This window comes from Podarcis vaucheri (genome assembly GCF_965113315.1).
Source record: "Podarcis vaucheri genome assembly, chromosome: 13".
NCBI classification, from domain to species: domain Eukaryota; kingdom Metazoa; phylum Chordata; class Lepidosauria; order Squamata; family Lacertidae; genus Podarcis; species Podarcis vaucheri.
Window position 1 is genome coordinate 32344109 of NC_138751.1, and position 12428 is coordinate 32356536.

General features: G+C 51.0%; 1 long non-coding RNA gene across 3 annotated transcripts in view; it reads left to right on the top strand.

The window, feature by feature from the left end:
• Positions 1–1558: 1558 nt before the first annotated feature.
• LOC309517864 overlaps positions 1559–12428 on the top strand; it is a 29433-nt gene continuing 18563 nt past the window's right edge. For all 3 annotated transcript variants that reach the window (XR_014213299.1, XR_014213300.1, XR_014213301.1), the window contains exon 1: positions 1559–2530. This is a non-coding gene — a long non-coding RNA (uncharacterized lncRNA). The remainder of the gene's footprint in view (positions 2531–12428) is intronic.

The following is a 12428-nucleotide window of genomic DNA, read 5'->3' on the forward strand; positions in this document are numbered from 1 at the left end:
TGACCTTTATTAAGTATTGTCTTATGCTACTGAGGTTCATCTTGTATCCACTCAGACAAGGGCCTTGAGTGTGGTGGCACCTGCCCTTTGGAATGCACTTCCAGTAAATAGCAGGAAGGAAGGCACCTACTGGAATTTTGACACCTGCTTATAACTCACCCTTGTTAGTGTACTGTAGACTTGAAATGATCCTTGCATAGTTTTGCCCCTAGCAACAAGTTTTCTCCCAACAACAGGTCTTCCCCCAGCAACAGGGTTTCCTTAGCAACATACTTATTAATTAGACAGACTCCAAAGGGGAGTGAAGTGATGTGGCTTTTACTTTGCTCAGATGGCTAAAGAGCAAAGAGGAGAAATAATTATCTGTTACATAGTTTTACTTTATTTTCCTTAGACCAGTAGTTGTATAAGTTGTAATAATTATTCAATAAATAATTTAAGCCAGTGGTTTTCACCTTGGGGTGCCTTGAAGGATGGTCAGGGTGTCGTGGGCAACGCTGGCCTCTGTCCCTCTTTTCTTCCCTCCCTCTGATGCCTTCTTGTGTCTCTGCCTCCCAAGGGCTTGTATGGCTCTTTGTTGCAGCAGCCCTGGCTACAAGCTCCCCAGGTGAATGGTGCCTCTGGGGCTGGCCAGGGGGTGCTGGTTGCCAGGAGCTGAGGCGGCCTTGGACTAAGCAAGCAAGTGGGTGAGGGAGCCCAGCTAGCCAGTCCACCAGCCCTTGCTGTTGGGAATGGACAGACAAGTCCCAGGCTGCTGTGGGACAGTGTAAGAAGGCACCTCTCTTTGGGGCAGAGAGAGCAGCTCAGAGACCAGGGGTGGCATCAGTAGCTGCCCAAAGGAGGGGAGAGGAGGCTGAGGGAACACTTCACAATGGAAGATGTTCAAAAAAGGATGAGAGGCTGCCAGCTCTGCAAGCAAGGGGTGACACAACTGGGCTCCTGAGCCTCACAAGGGGGCCGCAGAAAACATGTAGTTGGTCAAGGGAGCTTTTAAACAGAACTGGAATGGGTGAAGAGTTTATTCCCATGTGGGAATTCACCAACAGATGAGCTGAACTGAGATAGAAGATTCTGGAAGACTTTCTGGGTGACTCAGCTGACTGAAAAAAGATTGGCATAGTGCTCTGGCAACCCTGCTCACCCATGCTCCCCCCCCCCCAAGGAGTGATCTAGCTATGTTGAAGTATTAAATCTGATTTTTCTGGTGCATTTTGTATTTGTTTTATGGATGTAATTTTATTGCTGTTCGCTGCCATAATATTATTATTTTTCTTAATCGAGGAATTTTGACTGAATGAATGAATGAGGGCGCTACTCCCTCAGTAGCGCGCAATTTGCTGGGGCACAGGCCATTTACTGTGCCCTGGGGTATGGTGGTAATGTCTGACAAGGAGCCATCCTCTCCCTGAGGGCCCAACTCATAGGAGCCAGAGGAGAAGAGCCCATTTCACTCACTTTGCCAATTGCTACATTTCCCACATCACCGGAATAGCATGCAGAGATGGACAGCAGCCCAGCTGCAGTGAATCCCACATTGTTCAGAATGATTACACAAGGCTTGAGTTGCAGTGAAAGTCTTAGGCCATGGCCATCTCTGGCTATCCAAGGGAGCCATTTTGGAAAACAGTTCTCGGAAGAGAACACCCTGGGGCTCACTGTGTTCCTTCCCACATCCAGGTTTCCTGCTCTGAGCTGCTCCCAGGCATTGGTGCCTGAGGTAGAAAATGTACAAACGGCAGCTTTCCTCAACTAACTGACGCAGGGCCCAATCCACTAGGGCATTCCCATCCACCCACTGCATTGGAATGAACAGGAGCTATGCGAAAGCTCCTTAGTGCCCTTAGGCCACATTCACACCATTGTTTTAAGGCACTGTGGTACTGCTTTAAACAGTGAAAGCTTCTCACACAGAATTCTGGGAACTGTAGTTTAAAGGTATTGAGAGTTATTAGGAGGGAGACCTGCTATTCCCCTACCAGGACTACACTTATCAGAGGGTGGGGTGTAATAATCACTGTCTCTTTACAGGGAACTCTGGGAACAGCAGTTCTGTGAGGGGAATAGGCCTTTCCTAACAACTCTCAGTACCTTTAACAAACTGCAGCTCTCGGGATGCTTTGGCAGAAGCCAAAGTTGCATGGGAATGCTTTACATGTAAGGTATGAATGTGGGCTTAATTCCTTTCAATGGGGCTTGCGCAGGAAGAACACCCCAGCCCATTGCATCCCACAGGTCCAAACTGTCTGGATCCTGCTACAATGCCCTCACCTGAGGTCACCCGAGGGAGAAGCTGCCTTGATTCACTGCTGCCTTTGCCTTCCTGCTACAGTGGCCAAGGTGGCCTAGTTCAGAGGGCAGTCCTCTATGTAACGGAGGCCCCTATGGAAGCGCTGCCCTGGTTCACGTCCAGCTTAATGATAAAGAACGCTAAGAAGGGAAGGAAGAGCAAGCAGGAGCTTTGAAGTTGACTGTCATTCGTTAGCCTCTGGCGAGTAGAGTAGGTCACCAGCTTACAGTCTTCCCCACTACGGTAAGATGTATTGTATTTCTATTTTTATTATACTAATGATTTCAAAGTTGGCATCTATACGTGTAAATTAACACGCGTGAATGCTAGGCACGTCTCTGTCCTCTTTTGTGGCTTTTGTTTTTCTCTTTGTTCATGTATTTGTTCTGTTTGGCTGATAGGTAAATGGCCTTTTGATTAGAGACCAGATCAGATTGTTCCAGCTGATCTGGACAACCACTTCTGTCCCAGAGACAGCGGCCGTGTTTCCATGTAAAGCTGCCGGAGTATATCCAAACTGGTAAGCACAAAATGGCATGGATAAGGCAGGCAGAGAAAACCTGGTCTTCCTCTCTCATAACGCTAGAACTTGTGGACATCCAGGGAAGCTGAATGTTGGGAGATTCAGGACAGATAAAATAAAGTAACTTTTCATGCAGCGCATGGTTAAACTCAGGGTTGGGTTAAATTCCTGTGGATCCCCCTAGGCAGTAGAAATTTCAGGGGCCTCCCCTCATAAATTATCTCCTAATACATTTTGGTAATTTTCTTTCAAGATCAAACCAAGATGATTTTGATCTGTTGTCACGGAGCCCCTAAAAGGCGTGAGGGCCCATAGGCCAGTGCCTACTCTGCCTATTTGGTAATCTGACACTGGTTAAACCGTGGAACATGCTGCCACTGGAGGCAGAGATGACCACCAACTTGAATGGCTTTAAAAGAGGATGAGAGAAATTCATGCGGGATAATGCTATATCATTCCTATATGGGAAAAGGTGGCAACCCCGTTTAGCCAACAAATAGAGCACCACAGCTTAGCAACAGCTTTAAAAACAAAACAAGCAAGTCTTTGCTTTTGCTTCTTTTCTTCTTCTCCTTTCTTGTTATTCCCACATACAAAATCCATCTGGTGACTCCACTTTGCATCTCACAGAGTATTTAAGACGCTTCTGGTTACAGTTCTTCTCAACTAAATCCAGGCGGTAAATGCTAAATGGGTCTGGGACTCTGCCAAAAACAAACAAACAAACAAAAAAGAAACCAGCTTTTCCCAAACAGCCCCACCTTCGCTGTGTTAACCAGTCACCCACGCTCTTGGATCTTTTCCATGACCCAGCTGAGGAAAAAGGATGGATTTCTCAGGACTAGACCTAAACGGCTTGGAAACTCACCAAGCACATTTCGTTGGACACTTGAATGTATTGTGCAATTTCCTAGGGCATTATGCAATTTCAGCCCTGCCGTTTGCCCAGATATACATGGATGGCTTAGATTTCAAACAGTGAAAGAGACAAAGGCCAGGGGAAAGGGTGAGCTGTTCTATTTCCATTTTCTTGGGACCCTCCTGCCCCCATCTCATGAGTTCCTGGTTGCCATGGACCTCAGCCTTCCGAGAGATGGGCTGGAGTCTTTCTTTCAGGCACAAATGATAGCACACTAGCTAGGGAAGGGCCATGGTTCAGTGGCATAGTGCTTTTCTATGCCAAAAGTCCCAAGTTCAATCCCTGGCATCTCCAGAAAGGGCTGAGAAAGACTGCTCACAGTCAGCGTAGACTGCTAGGAACATAGGAAGTTGCCCTATAACCACCTGTGATAGGTACATGGTACATGTGCCTATGAAACTATTCCTCCATTGCAGGGGGTTGGATTAGATGACCCTCGTGGTCCCTTCCAACTTTGCAATTCTATGATTCTATGAAATATACAGCAGCTTGTTGTAGATTCCACAGCTTGTCTACATCTCTCTTTGACTGGAACTTCAGCTGTTACATGGTCACCTAAGTCCTTCCCATGAATGTTAGCGGTTCTCTTCTTTGGCAATCACTCATAGCAGAGTAACATTGTCTTCCATGAACACGGTCTCAACAGTGAGTCCATAAGGTACTGTGATGGGCCAATTTTAGATCCACACATCCTTCCACAGTAGGGACATAGGTTTCCAGGTGGGAGTTGATCACAGTGAGGGTTTGCCAAACATGCCCTGAGCCCGGCCTTGGCTGGGGAGGGCGGGGTATAAATAAAAATTATTATTATTATTAACTCGTTTCTCCTTTTCGCCCTGAGCTCATGCTTCTTCAAAGACCATGACACCTTTGGTAAAGGCTGTTCTCCAACTGGAGTGCTTGCAGGCCAGTGTTTCCCAGTTATCAGTGCTTATGTTACATTTTTTTAGATTTGCCTTGAGAGTGTCTTTAAACCTCTTTTGTTATCAACTGGTATTTCGCTTTCCATTCTTGAGTTGGAAATAGAGTAGTTGCTTTGGAAGACAATAATCAGGCATCTGCACAACATGACCAATCCAACAAAGTTGATGTTGAAGAATCATTGCTTCGACATTGGTGATCTTTGCTTCTTCCAATACACTGACATTACAGTGGTACCTCGGGTTAAGAACTTAATTCGTTCTGGAGGTCCGTTCTTAACCTGAAACTGTTCTTAACCTGAGGTACCACTTTAGCTAATGGGGCCTCCTGCTGCCACTGCGCTGCTGGAGCACGATTTCGGTTCTCATCCTGAAGCAAAGTTCTTAACCCAAGGTACTATTCCTGGGTTAGCGGAGTCTGTAACCTGAAGCGTTACTGCTGGTAGGGTGGAACGCAAGGAGACCAGCAGTGTCATGATGTGATGGGACTTGCGACATGGCAGGTCATGATGTCAGGACATGACATTGTGATGTGACTGGATGGTGTGTTGTGTTACGACATCATGTGCTGTGTCACAACTTGGCATGTCACGCCATGGCGGGTACCACACCATGGTGCAGCGTGATGTGACGGCTCACGACATCATGACATGGTGTGCTGTGGCATCGTGACGTGTTGTGACGTGATGTGTTGTGCCATCATGACATGACGTGATGCGACGTGATGTGATGTCACATTACAATACATTACCTTTTCTTTTTTTAAAAAAAGCAAAATCTAGCATAAAACAAACCAATAATGGAAAGCAGGTGTGAAATATCTGCACTACCAGCCTGCCCAGTGTGGACAAGCAAAACACTATTGAGGCCTTTCAGGGCTCTTGTGCCTTTAACAAAGAGAATCCTGTTTGCCAGTGTGGCCTCTTTTGTAGCTTTCTGTGGGTTCAGGCTGAGTGATAAATAGCAGTGAATACCCTCTTGCCTCCTGAACTGCTCCTGTTAATTTCCCCAATTTCAGTTTCTGTTACCGTGGGAGGATGAAAGGCTTTAATTGCTGAGTTTCTCTTCCTCTTCCTCTCCGCCCCCCTTTTTTTCTGAAGAAATGCCATTTTTCTGTTAAATAATGGAAAGAAAAGGCAATGCAAATAAATTAGTAATTAAAGTCACCCCCACAGAACAAAAGCGGACTGGGAGGCAATTAAGAGAGGTTATTCAAGGGGCAATTAAGGGGCAATTCTTCATGCATCCCTGACCATTGCTCAGAAGCAATGATCAGAAGCGTAGGTGCCAGCTCCTAGGGGCCAAAACACTTTGGGCCTCCTCAGTGTTGTTTTTGAGGGGGCCGCACATCATTTGTCAGGGCAAACATGGAGATGGGCATGGAGTGATGTCTGTGTTTTTCAGAAGATGGCGCCTTTGCTCAGAAGTACGCCCTTCTGGGTTCAATAGGGCTTTCTTTCAGGTAACCAGATATAGGACTGCAGCATCAGTCTATTCTGAGGAGGTAATTTTTGAAAATAGTTTTTTTTTAAGGCTCAGAAACAGCTTCTAGTGTGGGTTCAGCTATCTGCAAAGGCTTCACCACAACCATTGTTTTCGACCTTCAACCTTGCCCTCCTTATTTTCTTTGAGCAGATAAAAAATGAAGAACTAAAGTTGTGATTACGTTATAAGCTGTGTTTATGTTAAAGCAGTGTTTCCCAACCACTGTTCCGCGGCACACTAGTGTGCCGCGAGATGTTGCCTGGTGTGCCGCGGGAAAAATTAAAAAATTCGAAAGATTTTTTTTTTAAAAAAGTCAAATTTTCGATTGGGGCGCCGTCACTAGATGACCCCTGGGGTTCCCTCCCTCCCTCCCTCTCTGCGCCTCCCTCCTCCTCCTCCGGGGAGGCCCTTCCTGGCTCTCGGCCAAGGCTTGGCGGCTGCCACTCACTCGCTCGCTCGCTCGCCCACCCATCCCTCCATCCCTGCACCCGGCCTCTCCCCCTCCGTCCCCGGCGCGGGGGCTGCCGGGATCCGTAGTCCCCTCGCCCTTGGGCTCCGCGCCCGCGCAGGGTGCGCAAACTACGTTTCCCAGCGTGGCTTGGCGGGCCGGGCGTTTTGTTTGAAGCGCTCTTCTCCCGGCCATGGAATGAGCGCAGCGGCGGTGGCTGGGCGGGCGGGCAGGGGTTCTTCCGCGCAGACCCCGCGCAGCCTGCCTGCGCCCCCGCGGATCCCCACGGAGGCGGAGCGGCGGAGGCAGAGGCTGCCCCCCAGGTAGGGCTGCGTCGGGGTTTTTTTATTTTTGCAATGCTGCATCCGCGCCGGAGGGGACGCATCGGACCGCGGGGAGACCCCTTGGCGGGCGTGCAAGGCAATGCATGCGTGCAGGCGTTGCATGGAGTGCAGTGCAATGCAATGCAATGGCAACGCGGCGCCCTGCATGCATGCATGCAACTTCCACCGGCGCTCCGGACTTGGCAGGTGAGGGGGGTCCCCAGTGGGCGGCAGAGAGAGCCGGGAGGGCGAAGGGGAGCCAGGGGGGAGCAGCGCTGCTCCCCGAGCCGAGCCCAGGGGGAAACTTCGGCGTCGTTGCGCTGGGTGTTGGAAGCGGAGGCTGGCGGGGGCCCCTCACCTGCAAAACCTGGTCGCCTCTCATATATTTCGTGCATTGCATTCATCGCCCGCTTTCTCCTCCAAGGAGCTCCCGGGGGTGCGCGTGGTTCTCCCCGTGTTATCCTCGCAACAACAGCCCTGCGAGGTGGGTCAGGCGAGTGGCCCAAGGGAGCACCCAGGGATTGTCCTGGCCAGGTGGGGTGATTTGAACCCTGCTCTCTGCACGGTCTTCGTCCTCATTTAGCCCCCACATGTGCATGACTGTGCATGACTGAGGTTTCCCCCCCTCGTCTTGGCTATGGTGTGAGTCTGTGCTGTTAATTAATGGGGTTCTGCCTTCGGAGATGAGCCAGCCCTCAAGGAGGTGATTATGTAATTTGCTAGCAATTCATGTCCCTCCCGGCGTGACGCTGCGCACTGACGTCACGGGGCTGTAATGGTGGTGTGCCTCGAGATTTTTTTCATGAAACAAGTGTGCCTTTGCCCAAAAAAGGTTGGGAAACACTGTGTTAAAGATAGTAAATATATATCAAATATATATCAAAGTACAGTAGAAGAAGAGTATATTAAAGAATATGTCAATATCAGAGAAGAACTGAGTCATATGGGTGGGAAATAATTATATGGTAAATAAAGAAAGCTCATCGTTCTATAAATCTCTCTCGTTGATTATTTGACGTTTGCCTCTAATATGTCAATGTCAACTAGAGCAATTTCCCATATTTTCTGTAACCTTTCTTTTAAAGATGAGTTTGGGGAACAAATTGGGAATAAATTGTATACCTGCTTTTAATATACAAGAGCAGTTTTAGGACTTCCTTAAGTTATTGTATCCTGTCATTTCCTGTAGTGTGTTTAAGACCAATGTCTGATTTTCATTTTTACACTTCCACAAAAATGTGTAGATAATCCGCTCTTCGTTTCCTATGCCTGCAACAAAACAAAACAAACTGGTATATCTTGTTTAATTGATAAGATGTAAGGACCACTGATAAACAGGCTTGAAAAAAATCTCTCTTAGATTTGTGCTTATTTCTATTTTTGGTATTTATTTTCAAAAATCTAAGTCCATTCTGTTTGTACTATAGTTGTTATGTAGTGTAGTTTCACCCTGGGCCAACAGGGGGATACTGTATATAGTTTTCACTCAGGTCTGTAGATAGTTTTCACTCAGGTCCGCGTCCGTTATTTTAGGCGGGAACTCTGAGCTGTTATGGTTACAATGTTGACAGCCGGCTGACTATAAATACAGGCCGGCTGAGCTGTTCGCTGTCAGTTTATTTCCAGCTTACCAGAATAAAAGAGCTACTTGAAGAAATCGCTGTGCCGGCTGCTATGTCAACCCACCACTTAACACTGGCGACGAGGGTGGGATGGATGGACATCAGAGCACAGCCAGATGCGGCCAGCCTCTGAACTGAGCTGAATCACTGAGCGAAATCACTGAGCGAAATCACTGGGCAGAACCAATTCAGAGCTGACTGTTCTGGCTGGAGCACTGTGTTCCATCCATCGCCCTTCACGCCGGCATCGGAATCATGGCTTCACTTGTGCCTCTACCGCCGTTTGCGCCAGCATCTGAATCTTGGGACTCCTACCTCGCTCGGTTCGACTGCTACCTCCAAGCCAACGAGCTGACAGCAGTATCAAAGGATCGGAAGCGGGGCCTATTCCTCAGCCTCTGTGGGCCTGAGGTGTTTGAGACAGCCCGAGCATTGGTTGCGCCTGAAGCAGTCCAGGAAACACCATGGGACACGATCCAAGAGAAGCTCCGCAGCCACTACGCACCAAAGCCGTCCAAGGTTGCTGCCCGCCATGCGTTCTACCACCGGAACCAGGCAGAGGGGGAGTCAATCAACAACTACACCACCGCCCTGCGACAGGCTGCAATGCACTGTGAGTTCCGAGACTTAGACGATGCCCTGATGGATCGAATCGTCTGCGGGGTCCGGGACATCCATCTGCAACGGCGTCTCCTAGCCAGGCCAGACCTCACGCTACAGAAAGCCATTGAGGAGGCTGTGGCCTCAGAAGCTGCTGAACGCTCCACTCGGGAGATCCGCAAGTCCAGCAGCCCGCGTCTTGCTAGGGAGCCAGTTCCGGTGCATCATGAAGAGGCCAGCAGTGATGAGGCATCCTCCAGTGAAGACGATGATGTGCACCAGACAAAGCGGGAGCGCAGGAAGTTCCAACAGAACTCCAAGGGCCAACCGGAATGTGCTGGCTGCGGAGGCAACCATTCCCGTGCCAAGTGTCGATTCAGAGACGCCATCTGTAGGAAGTGTTCCAGAAGGGGCCACATCGCTAAGGTCTGCCGATCGGCTCCGTCTGACACCCCCCCTTCATCAACTCGCAAGTCCAAGTCTTCACTCCAGTCTGCCAAGGAAAGTTGTTTCGCTCTCACCAACTGCCGCTGCCCGTCTGGAACCACGATTGGCCAAACCGACTCGTCGACGCGACGCAAGCTGAACGTCACGGTGCTCATTGAAGGAGCTCCATGTGACATGGAGATCGACACCGGGTCTGCCCTGTCCATCGTGTCATGGAGCACCCTCAAAAGACTGGTACCCAGAGTGTCCAAAAGGCAACTCGACTCTCACCGCGTACACCTGAGAGACTACCAGGGAAACGACATTCCCGTGGTAGGCGTTGGCCGGTTCCGGATCGCCTTCAAGGATTTTTCGGGCCTGCTCCGGTTGGTGGTGGTCGAAGGTCAGCGGCCAAGCCTCCTAGGGCTAGACTGGTTTGATGCCCTCGGCCTGGAAATCACCGGCATCAACTGCATCTCTAACGCAGACACTGAGGGTCTGGTCAAAGACTTTGCCGAGGTTTTTGACGGCACCTTGGGGCAATATACAGGTACGCCCATCTCCTTTAGCCTTGATCCACAAGTCGCCCCCATCAAGCTAAAGCCACGCCGGGTTCCCTTTGCTCTCAAGGCTAAGGTGGACGAACAACTGGACAAACTGATCGCCCAAGGAGTTTTGGAGCCGGCTGACCACGCAAAGTGGGAAACCCCCATCGTCACGCCTGTCAAGCCAGATGGGTCGGTGAGAATCTGCGCTGACTACAAGTGCACGATTAACAAGGCACTTCAGCAGCACCCTTATCCGGTTCCTGTTGTCCACCACCTGCTGCATTCCCTGGGTGAGGGTAAGGTCTTCGCTAAGCTGGACCTTGCCCAAGCCTATCAACAACTGCCTGTCGATGATGCCACTGCTGAGGCCCAGACGATCGTCACCCACCGGGGGGCATTCCGTTGCCGCCGGTTGCAGTTCGGGGTGAGTGTGGCTCCTGGCATCTTCCAAAGCCTTATGGAGCGTCTCCTGCAAGGGCTTCCGGGCGTGGTACCATATTTTGATGACGTCTTGGTGTCTGCAGACTCACACCAGCAGCTGTTCGAGCGCCTCCGTGCCGTGCTGACCAGGTTCCAGGAGGCCGGGCTCAAGGTAAAGAGGGAGAAGTGCCAGATTGCCGTTTCACAGGTAGAGTTCCTGGGCTATCTTATCGATGCCTCCGGCCTTCATCCAACCACATCCAAGATCCGTGCTATCCAGCAGGCCCCCACCCCAAAAAACAAAACGGAGTTGCAGGCATTCCTGGGGCTGCTGAACTTTTATAACATGTTCCTGCCCCACAAAGCCACAGTGGCTGAGCCTCTTCACCGACTCCTTAGCACTAAGACGCCTTGGGCCTGGGGTCATCGGGAGACGGCGGCCTTCAACACGGTCAAGGCTCTCCTTTCTTCAGACAGTGTGCTGGTACAGTACAGTGAATCCAGGCCGCTGGTCCTTGCCTGCGACGCCTCACCTTTTGGCATCGGTGCTGTCCTTAGTCACCGTTTTCCAGATGGAAGAGAAGCACCGCTCGCCTACTTTTCCAGGACACTATCTCCGACGGAACGGAATTACAGCCAGCTCGACAAGGAGGCATTGGCACTTGTGGCTGGAGTGAAGAGGTTCCATGAATACCTCTATGGCAGGACTTTTGACCTCATCACTGACCACAAGCCACTCCTGGGCCTCCTCGCCGGTGATCGTCCAACTCCACCGGTCCTCTCACCACGCATGCTGCGATGGACTGTTTTCCTGGCTGCCTACCACTACCGGCTCATCCATCGCCCGGGGAAATCGATGGGCCATGCCGACGCCCTCAGCCGTTGCCCTCTTCCAGCATTTGTGGAAGACCCGGCTCCAGCTTCATCGCTCCTTCTGATTGAGGATCTTCCGACAGCGCCTGTATCGGCTGCCACGGTGGCCTCCGCGTCTGCCCAGGATCGCACCATCAGCCGGGTGCTCAACTGGGTGTGGAGGGGGTGGCCACAAGGGCCTTTTGCATCGGAGTTCCAGCCCTTCGCAACCAGACAACATGAACTCTCAGCTCATCGCGGCTGTCTGCTGTGGGGAGACCGCGTCGTGATTCCCCAGGGACTCCGTCAGCGCGTCGGGCCTTTTGCATCGGAGTTCCAGCCCTTCGCAACCAGACAACATGAACTCTCAGCTCATCGCGGCTGTCTGCTGTGGGGAGACCGCGTCGTGATTCCCCAGGGACTCCGTCAGCGCGTCCTGGAGGCTCTGCACGTTGGCCACCCGGGAATTGTCAAAATGAAGGCATTGGCTCGGTGTTACGTCTGGTGGCCTAATATGGACGATGCCATCACTGCCTGGGTGTCCGCCTGCCAAGCGTGCCAAGAGTCGAGGCCTGCACCACCGGCAGCTAAGGGACACACCTGGGAGACGCCAAAGACACCCTGGTCGAGGGTGCATATCGATCTGGCTGGCCCCTTTCACGGCCGGACCTTTATGGTAGTGGTGGACGCCTATTCCAAATGGCTGGAGGTCGCCCTGATGCCCTCCACCACTACCGAAGCTGTCATCCGGGTGCTGCGAGGCCTGTTTGCAACGCATGGGTGTCCTGATGTCCTTGTCTCTGACAACGGACCGCAGTTCACGTCAGGCACGTTTGAGCGGTATCTTTTGGGACTGGGCATCCGCCATGCCCTAACGGCACCTTTTCATCCATCCAGCAACGGGCAAGCGGAAAGAATGGTGCGCTCGACAAAAGAGGCACTGGCGCGCCTGGACCGGGGAGACTGGCATGAGCGGGTCACTGAATACTTGTTCGTGCAACACATCACCCCTCATGCGGCCACAGGGAGGAGTCCTGCTGAACTGCTTATGGGCC